The following is a 16158-nucleotide window of genomic DNA, read 5'->3' as shown; positions in this document are numbered from 1 at the left end:
ACACACAAACTTTTATATGTACAAAGCAAAGCCAGACTGAGGCATTCCACTGAATATCAGCAGATCTAGTACATTTATCTTTTGAATGCACACATTTGTTTAAAAAGCAAAAAAAGATTCTGTAAGACCATTTATGAACATCTGAAAGAAGTTTAGACGTTGCAAGACTTTACTATTACATACTGAATAAATCCAGCACCCAATAAGACTCTTTGAAACTGAAACTATATTAAGCATTTACTTTAAAATAAACCCTGCAACTACACCTGATAAAAGCTTCTGAATGCTTTTGTACTCTGCTCATAACCCTTTCAAGGTTATTTGGTGCCAAACCAAATATTGTTAATGCAACTCAGGAGGTGTTCAGGCAGGCAGCACAATGGGTATCTCAAGGATGTGCATGAATTCAAGAAAATGTGAGGAAAGAGGAGGCTCATCAGAATACCTGTTGGAGAAACTCAATTCATGCTTCTAAAAGGTCATCTGCACTTGGGCATTATAATTTTAACATTCAGTTTGTCAGTAGTTTTCCAAGTTTTAAACTTGTGTGCAGATTCAAGATTTTATTGATAAAGCATTTGGTCAAAATATTCATTGCTATGAGTCAATATCTAAGTGGATAAGGATCAGATTCTGACATCTTCAATCCTCTGGGTGTAGGTAAAAATCATCAGCTTTTGCCACAGGGAAAAGGTCTACTTTGAGATTGCTCTAGTGGAAAGGCAGAATTAGGCAGGAATTAGCACTGTACAGAGAGTTATTTCTTTTAGCCACAGAGTTCTGAGATTTACAGCTGAAGAACTAGTTTGTTGTTTTAGTGAGAACCTACCCTGTAAAAAGCACATATTTTATACCTGCCCTCCCTCCTCCCCTCATATTTTGGAACCCTACCAGCGTGGCTGCCAGCTGTGACCAGACTGTCAATTATTTGGCTCCCTCACGGAATGGCTGGATCAAATCCAGGGCTTCTTATTTACAAGGACAAAACAAAATCCAGGTCCCTTTTGTTTGTATACAGGTGCTCAATTAGGAGAGATCCTACAGGGAAACAATTTTTTTTATTTGAACCATAAAAGACATTGATACTCTTTAATCTGAAAAGTCAGCAAAAAAATGGGGGACTGCCTCATGTCAGGAGGAAAAGTGGTTAGTAGAGTCAGGAGTTTCCCTGACTCAGTGCACTTTCCTCAAAAATAACCTATTAAGCCCAGAGAAACACAAGGAAAAGCAATGTTTAATCTCAGTTTCAAGTAGTTTTCAACCAGAACTGAATTCCAGAAACTTTGTCACTGTTGCAGTTTCGCTTTGTGATAGCTTTGCCACATTCCCACACACACCTCCAGACCCTTGGGAAAGAATCCTCTCCCAGTCACTTCTGACTCTGCTTTGAGCAGGAATTAGCCCTTTGTTGGGAGTGAGAGCCACGATTCTCTGTTACATCTCCCCCCAGGGGAGTTGTGCTGCCTCCCCCAGCCATGGCAACCAGTTACCTTGGAGAGGTTCCTCTCCAAGGTGTTATAAGGAGCTTTATTGAAATAGCTAATTGGTGTTAAGCAGGAATTCAGAGCCCTTTTCTGGGCACGGTCATTGCAACAATTGCAACTCCTGGGACAAGAATTGCTAATGGAAGAGTTTTCCACATTTTTATCAAAGCCGACTCATTCAGTAAAGTTTTCCTTTAACAAATTCTGAAATATTGGTTAGTATGTAATTTTCACATTTTCACTGAGATGTGCTTGCTATAATTATTTTTTTTTCTCATTATGACCTGAGATTGGGAAAAAGTGCCTAAAATAATGTTATCTTTTGCAATTCTTGTTTTGGCTTTGTGTTGTATTTTTTTGTACAGTGGGGCAGCAAAAGTTTAAATATTCTTCTGTTGTCTCCCTGCTGCTCTGTGGCATTTAAGCTGCTACTGTTACTAGCCAGAAACAGTTAAGCATTTATTTTTCTTTTGTATTTGAGGTTCCTCTTATGTCATGTCACATCAAAACTTTGACAGCAATACTTTGAAATAAGCATTGCCTACTAGCATAAAAGAATTCTTAGATATTTCTCTGAATATTTTTTCATAGAAAGATAACTCAAGATCAACAGGATGATATCAACAACAAAGGAAAGCATAGTTATTACAATAGAATAAAAGCTAAAGAACAATCCAGTACAATCATATGAGTGCTATCATGTGCTATGGTGGAAGTATAGGCTAGGAGACCAACAGCAGCAGCTTTCAAGGTTCTACAGAGGGTACATAAAAATTTAAAGCACTGCTTAGGCTGTCGATATAACCAGGAATATTTTCCTCTATCTTCTTTCTTAGTGCTGAGGATCTCAAAACAATGGGTAGAACACATCCATTGCTGGGAGGTGTGGTGCTCCTCTAGTCTCTGTGGACTTTGTCTATATCCCCAAGCAAAATCATTCATCATCCAATTTCTGAATGTGAGGAAGACTTTCTACCGCCTTCCACCATCTCTTTAGTATTTAGCAGTGCTTAATTGCAGCAGATTCTCAGATTAAGGGTCTTGGCAACAATCTCCCTCCTCATAAAAATCTCCCTTGAATTCTCAAAGAAGATGCTCTTAATGGTACTTATCTTTCCCTGCAGAAACAAAGCCTTAAATATTTTACAGAAAAGATTTATTATATCTTCAGTACCACAGATAAAGGTGTTTAAAGGTGTTACATTTGCACCACAAGGAATGATTTGATTAAAGCAAAGGAGATACCTCTGGTATAAGAAGGGATTCTCTGGCATTCATGATGCAGAAATTTCAAACTGCTTTTGAAACTAAGCATAAAAATTAATGGCTCAGCCAAGCATTGTAAATTCCTTATAACACTTTGATGATACTTAGGCTGGCACACGTGCTAGTTCTTTACACATAAATAAATTAACATCTCTTTTTCAGTGGAAATCAATACAAATGGGCTTTGTCCATGGAACAGGTGACCTCTTTGTTGTGGAGCTTGAGAAATGTTTACTAACAATATCTGGAAAAGGGGGACCAACTATTGGTCTATGCCTGAGACAACTTGGTACGACCCCAAAAGTGGTGGTCAGTTTTGACTTCATCATTAGGGGCAGTGGGAATGACTTTGTAATTCTGGTGCCCAGAGGATAATCCTGTTGCTGCCACACCTTCCTGCTTTCCTTACAGGGCTGAGGTAATGCAGCAGCAAGATCATACCTTCAGACTGATCCTTGGATATGTATAAATATCCAGATATACTCACCTTCATCCTTCCCAGAGGCACATTCCTGCTGGCTTAGCACAGCAGGGGAGCAGAAGAGTGAAGAGTAGGACGAGCGCTCCTAATAACTCTGCCTAAGCATGTTTATGACCAGTAAGTGCCAACAGAGATACACCCAGTTTATTTTTACAGATTTCATACAAATACAAACTTCATATTCCAGTTACCTTGTATCCCACTCCTGGAATATGCAGAGCCTGGCTTGATTCATTCAGCAAAGGTAGAACATGGTCAAAGCAGATCTGAAACCCCCAGGGGCAGGTATAACTCCTTGGGGTTGCAACTCACCACCTCTTACCTTTCCAAATTCCCTGAAGTTCTTTCGTCACTATGTGTTTGCTGGAAGATGGACATGGGCTCTATGTAAAGCTGTCACAACTCCTGGAAAGAAGATTCTCTTGCATTTGCTCTTTGCAAGTCGACTTCTGGTGCCACTGAAATTTTTGGGAGCTTTTCCACTGCCTTCAGAGGCCAGGACTTTGCTCTCTGTAAAAGTCACTGCATGAAATTCAGTTAGTTGTGAAAGGCTCATACAAGAGAGAACAAAAACTGCTGCTGAGTCAAGACTTTTATTCACAGAGGAAAAACTGGAATGACAATGCTCTGATATCTGCTGGGTATAGAATTGCAGTTTTTAGTATTCCAGAAAGCTTTCCAGCAATTTAACACCCTTGTTGTATCCAAAGCTATGGTTGCAAATTATATAGAAACAAATGAATGTTCTTTCTTTTTTTCTAGATAGTTAAATTCACAACAAGCTTTTGTTGTTCAGAGTTGAGAATTCTTTGGGTTCTTTTGTGCCTTCATTAACATTTGTCCACAAAATCAGTGTGAGTGATTAGTCTAGAATATGACATCTATCCTTCATTGTGAATCAGGGAAAAGATGTGCTTGAGGATTAAAATATTTTTTTATATATTCACTTATTTCCTCATTAGCCAAACTCCAAACTGCCAGACAGCTTGTATATCTCTGTACTGAATGATCTAATGGAACTGAACAACCATTTTGGTTATATCCTACTCACCAAATCTTAAAACAAGACAATACACTCTATACAGAAATATCTTTCTTCTTTTGTTAAATTCTGGTCTTCTACACAACAGATTCATAATATTTATGAAATTCAATGCAGTTAAGATGATGGAAAATCTGGAGTCTATGAAAGATTAACAGTAATAACTACTTTCTTCTTTTGTAGGTGCAGCCATAAAATTCAGACAGAATTGCTTTTATTTTAGTGTTCCAAGAAAGCTATTCAAGAAGCAAAGCTCAGTCTTTACCAAAGCAAAGTCTCCATTGGTTGTGAGGGTAATTAGATTCCTGCAGAAGGAGTAGCCCTAAAGGAGAGCACTCCAGATACTCCATGACAACAGGGACATGCACAGGCTGATCCTGCTCACGCTGAAGACTCCTGGAGTCACGCTGCCTCACCAAGGGCAGCATTGCTGGGATAAACCAAATTAAACAGAAAGCCATTTACTACAAAGCATTGCTTAAAAAAAGAATATGGATAGGTGATAATTTTTTCCACTCCAGCCTGGTTTTCCACTTGATTCCAAGTGTTGCAGGCCAAACACAATATCTGGTACAGAGGGGATGGAGGCTCCTGCTCTCTTTGTTTCTGTCCTGTAGGTGTTCTGGTTTATCAAAGAACTCCACCTGGAAGCTTATTTTTCACACTAAAAGTAGCTGACCCCTCCTCCATACTTGAGTTTTAGAGATTTTATAAGGCCAGGACATAGTGGGGTTTTTTTTCATTTTTCACTCCATGTCATCAAAGGGACTAGCAAAGGATCCCTTTTTCTTTCTTGGCACTGGCAACTAGAAAAAAATGGCAAATATTTGGCACCTGGAAATGGATGATGCTTAAATACAATTGATTTCAACAGTGCAATGATAGACCAACTGAAAAGCAAGGAGAAAACACAAGCTCTGGAGCCGTAATGTACTGACATGGGAAAAAAAAGCAAATATTTCTGTTGATTCCCTACTGGACTGCCTGATTAAATAAGGATTTACTAATCTTTAAAACCCCTGAAAAAGATACAAGATAAAATCCAATAGTCTCTAGCAATTGCCAACACTTAACACCAGAATAATCCATTCCTAACTCTATCCCTAAACCTTTTGTTGTCCCAGACATGGATAAAGAAAGTCTAAGCAATATGAGGATCTCCTGGATGAGTCAGGGATTATTGAATCTATGCTACCTCTTAGAGGAGGAGTCCCATGCATTACCTTTCTGCCAGTCCAAGTTAGCTGTCCACACAACAAATCACATTTCAAGTCAAAGTTCTTCCAGACTTCCAACAGAGATTTTCCCTCCTCTCAATTTCATGCCATATTGTTCCTTCATCAAACACTTGAGGGTATGGATATAGTTATATTGCTGCAGGTAATCTCCCCTTTATCTACCACCCAAAACATGATAAATTTCTGCCTGGATCTGACTACTTTATCCTTCTTCCTCCAACATGATGTATATCCTCATAGCTTTATATGCTTCTCCAAGTGAGTGAGTGCTAGAGCTTTATGTTGTTAGGTGGTTTATTGGACAGCCTGGTTTGTGACTTGAAGGATTTTAATGTGGCTTTTGGGTATTTGAATAAGTATTTCTCCCATCTTTTCACCTTGTAAGTGTGAACCAACAGGTTTAGTTCTTGCTTGCTTAAATCCCACTCTCCAACCACTTCTCCACTTTACCCGTGAACACCTTTTCAGGTTTCTCACTTTCACAACATAATTATCACATTCTCCATGTCTTGTAATTGAGTATGAGAATTTCTCTTAAGCCATTTTTTGCAGTTCTGACTGAATAAAATCACACCATTGACAGAGCACTCAAAGCTCCGTGCAGGGAGCTGTACTTTGCCATTTTTCACTGCTTTTCTTGGTCATGGTGCTTCACCCAGGAGAGTGATTCAAAACAGACTGGAAATATACAAGCGACACCTCTGTTCCTCCATCACAAAACCTATCTGGCAATTTACTCTTGATCAGAAAAATATCATTGGGTATAGTCTTAAACTGCCACTCTCCCTTCAACTGCTAATCATAGATCAACATTCAGGACTGTTATTGACAAAGGTAAATCCTACCAGGAATAGACTTTGGTGGTTCCTTTAGCAAGTCAGCCCTAATAAACATAGTAGAATTTGACCTGTTGTAATTCTATTAGAAAAAGGCAATCTGGTTTGTAAGGCAAGAGCTGTTCTTTGTAAACTCATGCTGTTTATCACTCTTGGAATTACTGCCCTGGATTTAGTTATTTTTCTCTCAATATTTGTCCCATTATATTAATGAGGAACACAATTATAGTTTCAGGCTTTGATCCTGAAATGAGCTCAGTAGGAGCTTTACAAATGTCAAAATTTGGTTAATTTCATGCCCTTTTTCACTTAAAACTCTGTCCAACTAATACGAAAGTCACTGGATATTTCACTTGTTGACTTAAATTTAGGTAAAACATAAAGGAATCTCTTTCACTGATGCCTAATCCACACTAACCTTAAAGTGTTTTACCCTAGGTCTTACTGAAGGCACAGCCTTAGTGTATTTTTATCAGCCTTCTTTCCCCTGAACTCTTTCAGGCAGTGTTTCCTTTCTTGGTTTGGTGTCCCTGGATCTTTCTGGAAGGCCACCTTTCCCTCTAGCTTTCCTTCTCCAGTGTAGCTTTTCTTCTGTGCCATACCTGGGTATGTGACATCTCATTTGCAAAGCTGCTTTCTCCATACATTCCTCTTCCCGAAAGGCCTGAGCAGCAGGAGCCATGGTTTTATGAGGGACCAAACAGTAGGTGGGTTGGTGTTATTGAGACATCTTTGGCTTGGGAAATCAGGCTGCAATTCCACATAGAACACTTTAAACAGGCTCCCTCACACTTTTCTACTCGTCCCATCCTGGCAGAAACCAGCAAGTGAGAGACATGAAAAGTGGGGAAAAGAACAAAGGGGAAAAGGTTTTAGGCATTATAAATGTTTGCATTTGGCTTAAGGAAGGGGCAAAGGGTCAGCTTCATTCTTGTTTTGTCTGATATGATTTATATGTCACTGTTGACAACAACAGGCCAAGTCCACATTATGGATTAACAGCTTGGCAGTGAAGGACAGAGTCATTTATTTACTTTTCATTACAGAGTTCATGGGTTTTGGACTCTCATATAGGACATGCTGGGAGATTTCTCTGTATTTTCCTAATATTTACTCCTAAGCAGACCTTGGATGAGAGGGCAGGCTTTGATTTGTGCACATTTGATATTCCATTGTGCATTAGATGTTGTATTGCTTGTCATTTGGCACATCTGACTTACAGCAGAGGGACAAAATAATAAAAAAAATTTAGAAAACAGTTTATGACGTTAGAATTGGAATGAAACAAGAACAGAATTTTTTTTTTTCTTCTCTGGATGTAAGAGCTTTTTGAAAAAAACTACTCAACTATAACCTTATACATCAAGTCTTTAACTCAGGCAATTGTTTATGGTTGAATCACATGAAACTATAAAACACTTCATAAAGGTGGATCCTGACCAACAGTTGTTTTAGGAAGGTTCACCAGAAAGTGGAGTTTTAAAAACTGAAACTTGCTTTTTCATCTGATATTTTGACCTTTCCATTTCCAGGAGCTGCTTGATCCTGATTTTCCTCCCTTTCCCATCAAATGATTCAGGAATTTAGCAGTTTGCTGGCTAACCTAGGACATGTTGTGTGCTTCATATTCACTTAGATAATGTCAAAGACAGTAGCAGCATTCTGGACTGATGTCAAGACAACAAATTCTATAATGAAAGTATCTTGTTTCATGTATTTACACAAATAGAAAGATCCTCTGTAAGTTTTTGCTTTCATTTTCCCAAGATTGATTTTACACATTTCTTTCCACTTCAGCAGAGATCTGAGTTTGGGGAAAGCTAGATTTTATTTAATTATTTTATTTATTTTATTTTATTCTATTTTAGTTTAGTTTAGATTTTTTAGTTTTAGAAAATATGTTTGGTTATGAATGTTTGCAAATGACACCTTTGGATTTCTAGGAGATATCTTGGCAGTGGGAAGGACTATAAATCTTCATGCACACACTTCTGCAATCCAAGAAGAAACTGTAAGACCACCAAAGCCTGGCAAAAGAAAGTGAAATAAAAATGACTCTTCCCTTTTTCCTGCAACCGCCATAATTCAGAATACTAAATAATAAATCTGGCAGATGGAAATATTTAGATTGGAGCTAGAAGAGAAGATGCAGTATTATCAAAGTGGATTCTACTCTGCTTTTTAGTATCCAATGCCTCCATTAAAAAAGCACGAGGCAGAGCTATTCTAATGGAAAACATTTTATTTGCATTTATATGGGAGAGTGGAAACCTAAGTTTAAAACCACAAATTACTTTATATTTAATGTTTCAGTATTGGGGTTTGAAGTGTCCAGATGTGAAGAAATATCAGATATTTTGAACTGAACTTATTATCCAGGGGAAAGGAGAGGAAATACAAACAGATTTCCTCTAGTCTCTAAAAAACCTCAAAAGACAAAAGCAATATTGAGGAGTATATGACTGGGTGATCTGGGCCAAATAACCAAAAAGCTAAAAAAATAGTAGGAAGTAATTTTTATTAAATTAGAGGTTGCTAGTTTTCTTGTTCAGACTGACTTCAAAATATAATTTAATTATTGATGATTCATATATATCTAGGGAGAAAATTGTAATTTTGGAAATTAATCTTATGAAATCTGAAACATAGCCTTACTTTTAGTCAATATCTTAATAGGAGACAGTAGGAGATTAAGTGACATAATTAGTAATTACAGCAATTGATTTTATTCTAAATAAGGATCATGCTTAAAGGTCATGTTTAAATAAATTCAAAGAAGATAGAGAGGATCTCTCCTCACAAGGAGCCACATGGAGAAGGTAAGGAGTAACAGGTACAAGTTGCACTAGGAGTGGTTTCATCTTGAAATAGGAATGAAATTTTTTTACAGTAAGAACAATCACTCACTGGAACAACCTCCCCAGGGATGTGTCAGAGCCCCCATTGCTGGAGGTTTTCAAGATGTGACTGGACAGGGTTTTAGGTAATCTTATATAGCTCCCTTTCCCATGAAAGATTGGACCAGAGGAGCTCTTCAAGGTCCCTTCTGTCCTGGGCAGTTCTATGATTGTATGATCATCAGAGAAATTGTGGATGTGCCATCCCTGGAAGTGTTTAAGGCCAGGTTGGATGGGAATCCGAGCAACCCGGTCTAGTGGAAGGTGTTCCTGCCCACGGCAGGTCTTGTACAACACAAACTATTCTAGGATTCTGTGATTCTATGATCTATGCTGCTGCAATGTGGATGTTTAAGAATAAGGCAAAAACCATTGCCTATTCCTTTTCAAGGTGATGGATGAAAAATTATGCAAGCATTTCAAAAGGGAAAATGTTGAAGAACACAAGCGAGAGGACCGAGCTCTATTTTTTCAGTTCTTTACCATTTACAAAACGTATCACTGCTTTTTAAGTAGCCTTATTAGAAAACATTTGAAAGAAAAATTCTAGCAGTAGATGTTTCCAAAGGTCCTGTCCTCACTCATGTGTGGCATTAGAAAACATCAGTTATGCTGAAGGCTTCATCTCCCAGAACAGTACATCTGGTACTTGCCATTCTTAGGCTGTCACAGACATTTCCTTTCTAGCAGAATTCATCTGCAACATGGCCAGTATCTAAGAGGCTTATTAATAAAAGATTATACTGCCACTGTATTCTATTTGGTTTCATATAAATAATTTAGGCACAAAGGAATTCCCTGGTCCTTTTTTACAGACTTGAAAAAAAACCAACCCAATGCAATGTCAAAGAGAATTGTGGCAAATCAATCTGTTCTTACATTCTCTTACTAGAGACACATGATGAATTACAGAAATAGAGTGAAAAAGATTGTCAGAACAGTCAAATATGAGGTACAAAATGAAAAGAATTATAGAAGATGACACGGACACAGAGAACAAGAAAATAAGAGGAAGTGGTTGTATCGATGTTAGTGTTGGTCTGAAGGTAACAGTGTTTTATGAAACATTTAAAAATATTCTTTCTCTTTTTCATATTACGCATTTAAGTAAAAATTAAATCACTTTCACAGAGAGAATGCCCCAAAACACAGAAATAATTCAGCAGTTTGGCTGACTAGGGCTCTCACCTGAGGCTGGAAAGCTTCTCCACAGTGATAATCCAGAGTAGTACCTTGGATGGGTCCGTGAACTACTGCAGGGGTGATTTGATCAGTCAGATGTTCTAATGTTCTACTACAGCTGTCTCTTCTTCTTCATTCTGAACTCAGAAAGTTTCCTGATGAATGAAACCCATCAAACCTGTTTCACAAAAAATCCAGAACCAAATCTCATTGCTACAATTTTAGCAACTCAAAATGAGCTAGTCTGATTTGCACCAGTAAGGAATGGAGCCAGAGAGAGAAACCTCATAGATTACAGGTGACAGCTGGCTATTTCCTCTCTTTGCTCATTTTCTTTCTGTCATTTTAGAGTTCATCTAAATTAAACCTTCAAGCAACCTAATTTCCTATTTCTTAACTTTTCTCTCTCTCATTGCTCCTCAGCCTAAAAGAGCATTATGCAAAACTGCAGGGTTGGTCTACTACCTATAGCTTTTAAAATAGGTTTCTGAAGGTCTAAGTCTCCAACATATTCTGTCCTGCCCCCATAAACAATCACCACTTATATCAATGGTCTCAGCTCACACACCTCCATGTAACTGCAGTATTGTGTCACTATTGCTGGCACGGTCACATCTGACAAAGTCACAAATTCAGTTCTCCATGAAGGACATGCCTGATGATTTTAATTAGATGAGAATTCGCAAAGGCAGCCAGTAAAAGTTATAATCACAGATATCCACAGAATATTCTTAGATGGAAGGGACTCACAAAGATCATCGAGTCCAGCTCTTAAGTCAACAACCCCATGTGGGGACTGAACCTGTGACCTTGGCATTACTTGCACTGTGCTCCCACCAACTGCACCAGTCCACTCCCTCCATCCCCTACTGCAGGAATAAAACTGGAGCCAGTTACATCAGAACCAGTTGCAGGGAATCAAAGTCATATTCCAACAAGATAACAGACGTGTTTTTCATGTACAAATCCTGCATCCATTAAAAAGGTCCATAAAAAAGTAACTTTATGCCATCACACTAACTGATGATAAACTTCATTCCACTGCTGAGGAAGATGGATGGAAGACCTAACAAGGGGCAAAATGAGCCTCTAAACCACTCAAAAAAATCGTGATCATCATCTATTTAGACTCAAGCAGTTGTAACTTTCATTTGTTCTCTGCTTACCATTAGAGAGGAACAGCAACAAAAATAAAGAAATTAAATATCAGGTTTTCAACTTGCTATGCTCCTTAAAACTGCCACGTGAAAACTGCTTACTGTATTACAGGAAATGTTGCATGTTTGAATAAAAGAAAGCTACCAAATGTAAAGTCAATCTTCTATTGCTTATGTGAGCATTCTAACAAGCAGTCTAGTCATTTACTGCATTTATAATTCCTTCGTTTTGGAAAAGAAAAAGTATATTCCTGTGTAAGAAAAATAACTCTTCTTAATTAACTTTTAATCCTGCCTTTTTGTTGCCAAGCCATCTCCTTTACACTTACCAACCACTTTCTTTGTGTTTCATGTCATATTTTGTGCACCTCGTTCTGCTAGTAAGCATTACACTTGCATTACTTTTATTCTATGGCAATAACAAAGCATGAAGTTACTAATATGATGGAAATATCTTAAAGGAACATGACTGCACTAATTTATGGTAAGACTAAAATAATGCTATTCTGTAATTAAAAATGTGAAAAAACAATAAATGTTAAATACTAAGTTAAATACTAAGTCAGCTGCTTTTATAAATCCATTAAAAAGGGCTGACCATCCTATAAAGCAGAACCCTTCAAACACTTGCTTTGTTCCAAAATCCTTAGTTTGAATACCCTTACTCCTCTTATAAAAATAAATACAACTTTCAGTTCAGCTCTAGAAAAGTGTAATTGATTCCTGTTCATGGGGTTTCCAGAGCCATAAGTGCCAAAAGACTTAATAAAACATACAAATCGGTCAAGACATGAAAAATTCAATATTAAGTTTCCATTATTTTACTTAAAATGTGGAATGTATAGAAGTATTATTGTAAATTTTAATAAGAACACAAAGGATCAAGACAGTGAACACTGGTAAGGCAGCTTAAAAAGAAGGTTGTGGTTCACTGATCCACTACAGACTAGATCAGTCAACATCTGTCTGCCAAATAATGTCACTAGAATAATGGATAGTTTGAGAAGGTTGTATACAACATTTATAGCATTTCTGATAGCGTGACTATTCTTTAAGGTTACAAATGTTCTAAAAGACATTAAAAAGTTTCTAAAGGGAAGCATTTTTTTTTCCATAGGAAATGCAATGTGCCAAGAGCACCCTGTCTGTCACTTTATCATCCATCTGTATGACAATCCCTTTGCTGCCTTCTGGTCTTACCTGTAGATTTTTTCCTCTGTCTCTCCTGCCTGTCTGCCTCTGGGTTCACTTCTCCATTTGAGAATTATAGTTCAAATAAGAATATATATGAATTCAATTCTGGAAAAAAAAAAAAAGAAAGAGAGTTACCAAGATCTTTATAAAGCCTCAGGCACTATGGAAAAGCCAGAATGCAAGGCCAGACAATGCCTCAGGCTTATGGCAAAGGGCAGCATAATTCATAGTCTGGGGGCACATAGGAAAGTATAGATGTGTCTTATTGAAACTGAAGAGCATTCCAGGATCCCAAGGACTGCAGTTAGAACAGAAAGTTCCTCCATTCCAAAGGAAGATTTAGAAGTACTTTGTGGCCTGAGATCTTGGATGAGCCTCTTACAGTGAGAGAGGCCATTTTTAACAAATACAGGTGCTTACACCAGGCTGAGTTTATGGTACAACTAGAAATTGCAGTGGCCTTTATAGTTAAAGAGCACATTCCTCTTTTAATGAAAAAGTGGTGACATAAAATGTCTAGGCAGCCCATTCTTAGAGTCCTCCAAAACTGAAGCATTGGAAAGTGGCTCAGTGATTTAGCTCTGGACATTTAACCCTCCCTTTTACTGGCACATCTGAAGGAAGGTTCAGGTCTATACTTCCTTGTCAGCTAGACAAGAAGGCTGAAACATTATTTGTATTGCTACAACACCATGTAGATGGTTAAATGGAGAACTTAATAATTATTTCATATAAAAAATACAACTTAAAAAAAAAAAAAAAAGAGTCAGTGGAATCATAGAATCCTTAACATTGGAAAAGACCTCTAAGGTCACCAAGTCCAACCATCAACTCAGCAGCCCCACCATGCTCAACACTAAACCCTGTCCCTCGGTGCCTCATCTACACATCTTTAAATACCTCCAGGGATGGTGACTCTACCACTTCCCTGGGCAGCCTGTTCCAGTGCTTGACAACCCTTTCTGTGAAGAAATTTTTCGTAATATCCAGTCTGGAAGATAACTTCCATCAGATTAGGAAATCAAGGGTCCTATCAGTGTGGGTTTAGCAACTCTCAGGAAGCTTCCTAGAATTTTACTCAGGAAACTACAAAATATATATTCCTGAAGTACTGAAAACTAAAATAAGGACCCTTCCCCTTCCTCTTCCCCTTCCCTTCTCAATTTGAAGTATCCTAAATAAGGAGTTCATATGCTAATATCAAGTTATTGTGCAAAGACCAAAGCTTCTTGAGAGTTTCTTTCCTATTAATGCTTCTTTCAAGCTGCACTTTCTAGATTTGAAAAGGAAGAAAGTGTGCTATGGTTTGAAAGGAGAAATATGAGAAATACAAAGAAAGACAAAAATAAGAGGGACAAAAAATGGAAAAAAACCCTAAAAGTAACCATTTCACTTGCTAGTGTATTTTAGTCTTTTAAATGTCATAGTCTGAGGTACTCTAACAAACATGAATACATTTGTGCAAGGGAGTATCAAATGAGATGTATTCCTCAGGCTCTGGAAAGTTGCCTCTGCAATTTTCTATTGGTCCTAGAACAGTTCCTCTTACAAAAAAAAAAAAAAGCACACAAAGCACACAAAACAAAACAAAAGCTCAGGCTTAACAGAGGGAAACTCCATGTAAGTTTAACATTTAATTTCATAATCCAGTACAAAGCAAAAAGGCATCATGGAGAACATTTCTAGAAATGTAAGGAAGCAGAGTAAATACTAATTTTCAGCCATCATTAAGCTCTTTGATTATAAGAGACTTCAAAAAATCATGCTCAGAAGAGCTTTCTGTCCTTAGTACTGCAGATAAAGTTTGGCATTGATCTGTCAGCAGAGGAGATCTACTTTTTAGATTTTTGTTAAAATGAAACAGAAATTTTAAGTGATAGTTTCGAAGAGATGATAACAAAATTTATTTTCTTGTGTCAAACACTTTGCTTAATGGCAGACATTTCTCTCATCAGCAAATTTTCTCTGAGACTCTTACAAACCCAAAAAGGGACAGATTTAATTTGTGAAAAATACTCCTCATAACCATGACCTGTATAGAGTAGTGCAGGTATATGCATAAACCTGTAAAGCTTCCATAGACATATTAAAAACAGGATTGACTCTCTGTGCATGTGTTGTCCAGAACACAAGACAGACTAGTAAAAATCTGTGTAAACATGTCCTGTCCTCAATAAATATATGTACTGCACATTTTACATATATTTATAAATTTGGAGAAATACACACTTATGCACTTTATAAGATCATTACAGAATCAACCAAATGTCAATAGGGTGCGTAGGCAGCACAAAAATAAGTTTAATTTGTAGGAAATATGTTTCCAATATATTCTGAAGTAAATGAACATAAATTAACCATATTAAGAACAATTAAAAAAAAGTTACATATTGCTTTCTTTATGTACCATAACACTTTTGGATATTTTCCAAACATTTATCAGAAAAATTGCTTCAACACTCTATAAAAGGCTTCTATACATTTTCATAAGAGTTCCCATGCCTTCCAATATTCCTCTCCCAAATAAAGTGGAACATATGCTTGTGAAAATATCTTCCACATTTCCTCTTGATATATCCAGTATGCGTATCAATATTATTTTTTGTCATACATCACTTCACCATACATCACATTTTCATACATATACTTTAAACATAATCAAAATATTTCAGAACATATTGCTTTTACCATAGGAAACACAGGAAAAGCTGCCATCAGTGGTCACCCAAGGGACCAACAAAAAAAATAAATTGCTGCTTAACAGAGGTGGTCTTTTTCTGAAGTCAAAGCAGCAGAGTGCATTCAATACTTGTGGGAATACTTTGGCTTGATTTCTTTACAACAAGAAATGGCTTAGACAGGGTGGTCCCATGAATAACTCCCTGTCTCACTTACTTGATGATAAACTCAAATAATAACATAATAAGCCTTACCCATATGTAACACAACTCCACGAGAGCTTGACTGATCCTAAAGGTGCACAGGCCAGCGAGTTTGAAATGTAGAACTGGCTTACCCTTCATGAGGGTATTTTCACTTTCTCTTTTTTTAAAGGATCAAACAAAACATATTTTGAGTAAAATGACAATGGTGGTGTAAAAGGATTTTTGTTAAAAATTGCTGTACAGTTCCCTTTTTTCAAAATAAATCTTTATTATCTCTTCTATTTTTCCATATCCAGCTTCAATCAATAACTGAAAAGAAAAAAAAAAGAGAGTGAGAAATAAACCAACCCTCAAATCTTATAAATATCTCAGATTTATTTAACATAACCTTTACTTTTCCACCAATTGTACAACACCCACATATTCAAGGCCCTGTGACTTTTATAGCACTCATTTCTGAGTTAACTACTGTCACCTTTTTTTTTTTTTTCCTCCT

The 16158-nt window shown here is 37.2% G+C and overlaps 1 long non-coding RNA gene across 3 annotated transcripts in view; it reads right to left on the bottom strand.

Annotated features, from left to right (window-relative positions):
• Window positions 1-15897, bottom strand: part of LOC126649115 (uncharacterized) — a 29642-nt gene extending 13745 nt beyond the window's left edge. Inside the window, exons 1-5 of one of the 3 annotated variants that reach the window (XR_007630975.1) lie at window positions 15711-15897; window positions 12784-12882; window positions 10433-10604; window positions 6950-7157; window positions 3554-3753 (exon numbers count right to left, since the gene is read on the bottom strand). This is a non-coding gene — a long non-coding RNA (uncharacterized LOC126649115). The remainder of the gene's footprint in view (window positions 1-3553; window positions 3754-6949; window positions 7158-10432; window positions 10605-12783; window positions 12883-15710) is intronic. The other 2 variants (XR_007630974.1, XR_007630976.1) reach the window with 2 other exon arrangements.
• Window positions 15898-16158: the final 261 nt, after the last annotated feature.

Source organism: Myiozetetes cayanensis, unplaced genomic scaffold (genome assembly GCF_022539395.1).
Source record: "Myiozetetes cayanensis isolate MyiCay16 unplaced genomic scaffold, myiCay2020 scf5-8, whole genome shotgun sequence".
Classification (NCBI taxonomy): Eukaryota; Metazoa; Chordata; class Aves; order Passeriformes; family Tyrannidae; genus Myiozetetes; species Myiozetetes cayanensis.
This window is presented reverse-complemented; position numbering and strand designations above follow the sequence as displayed.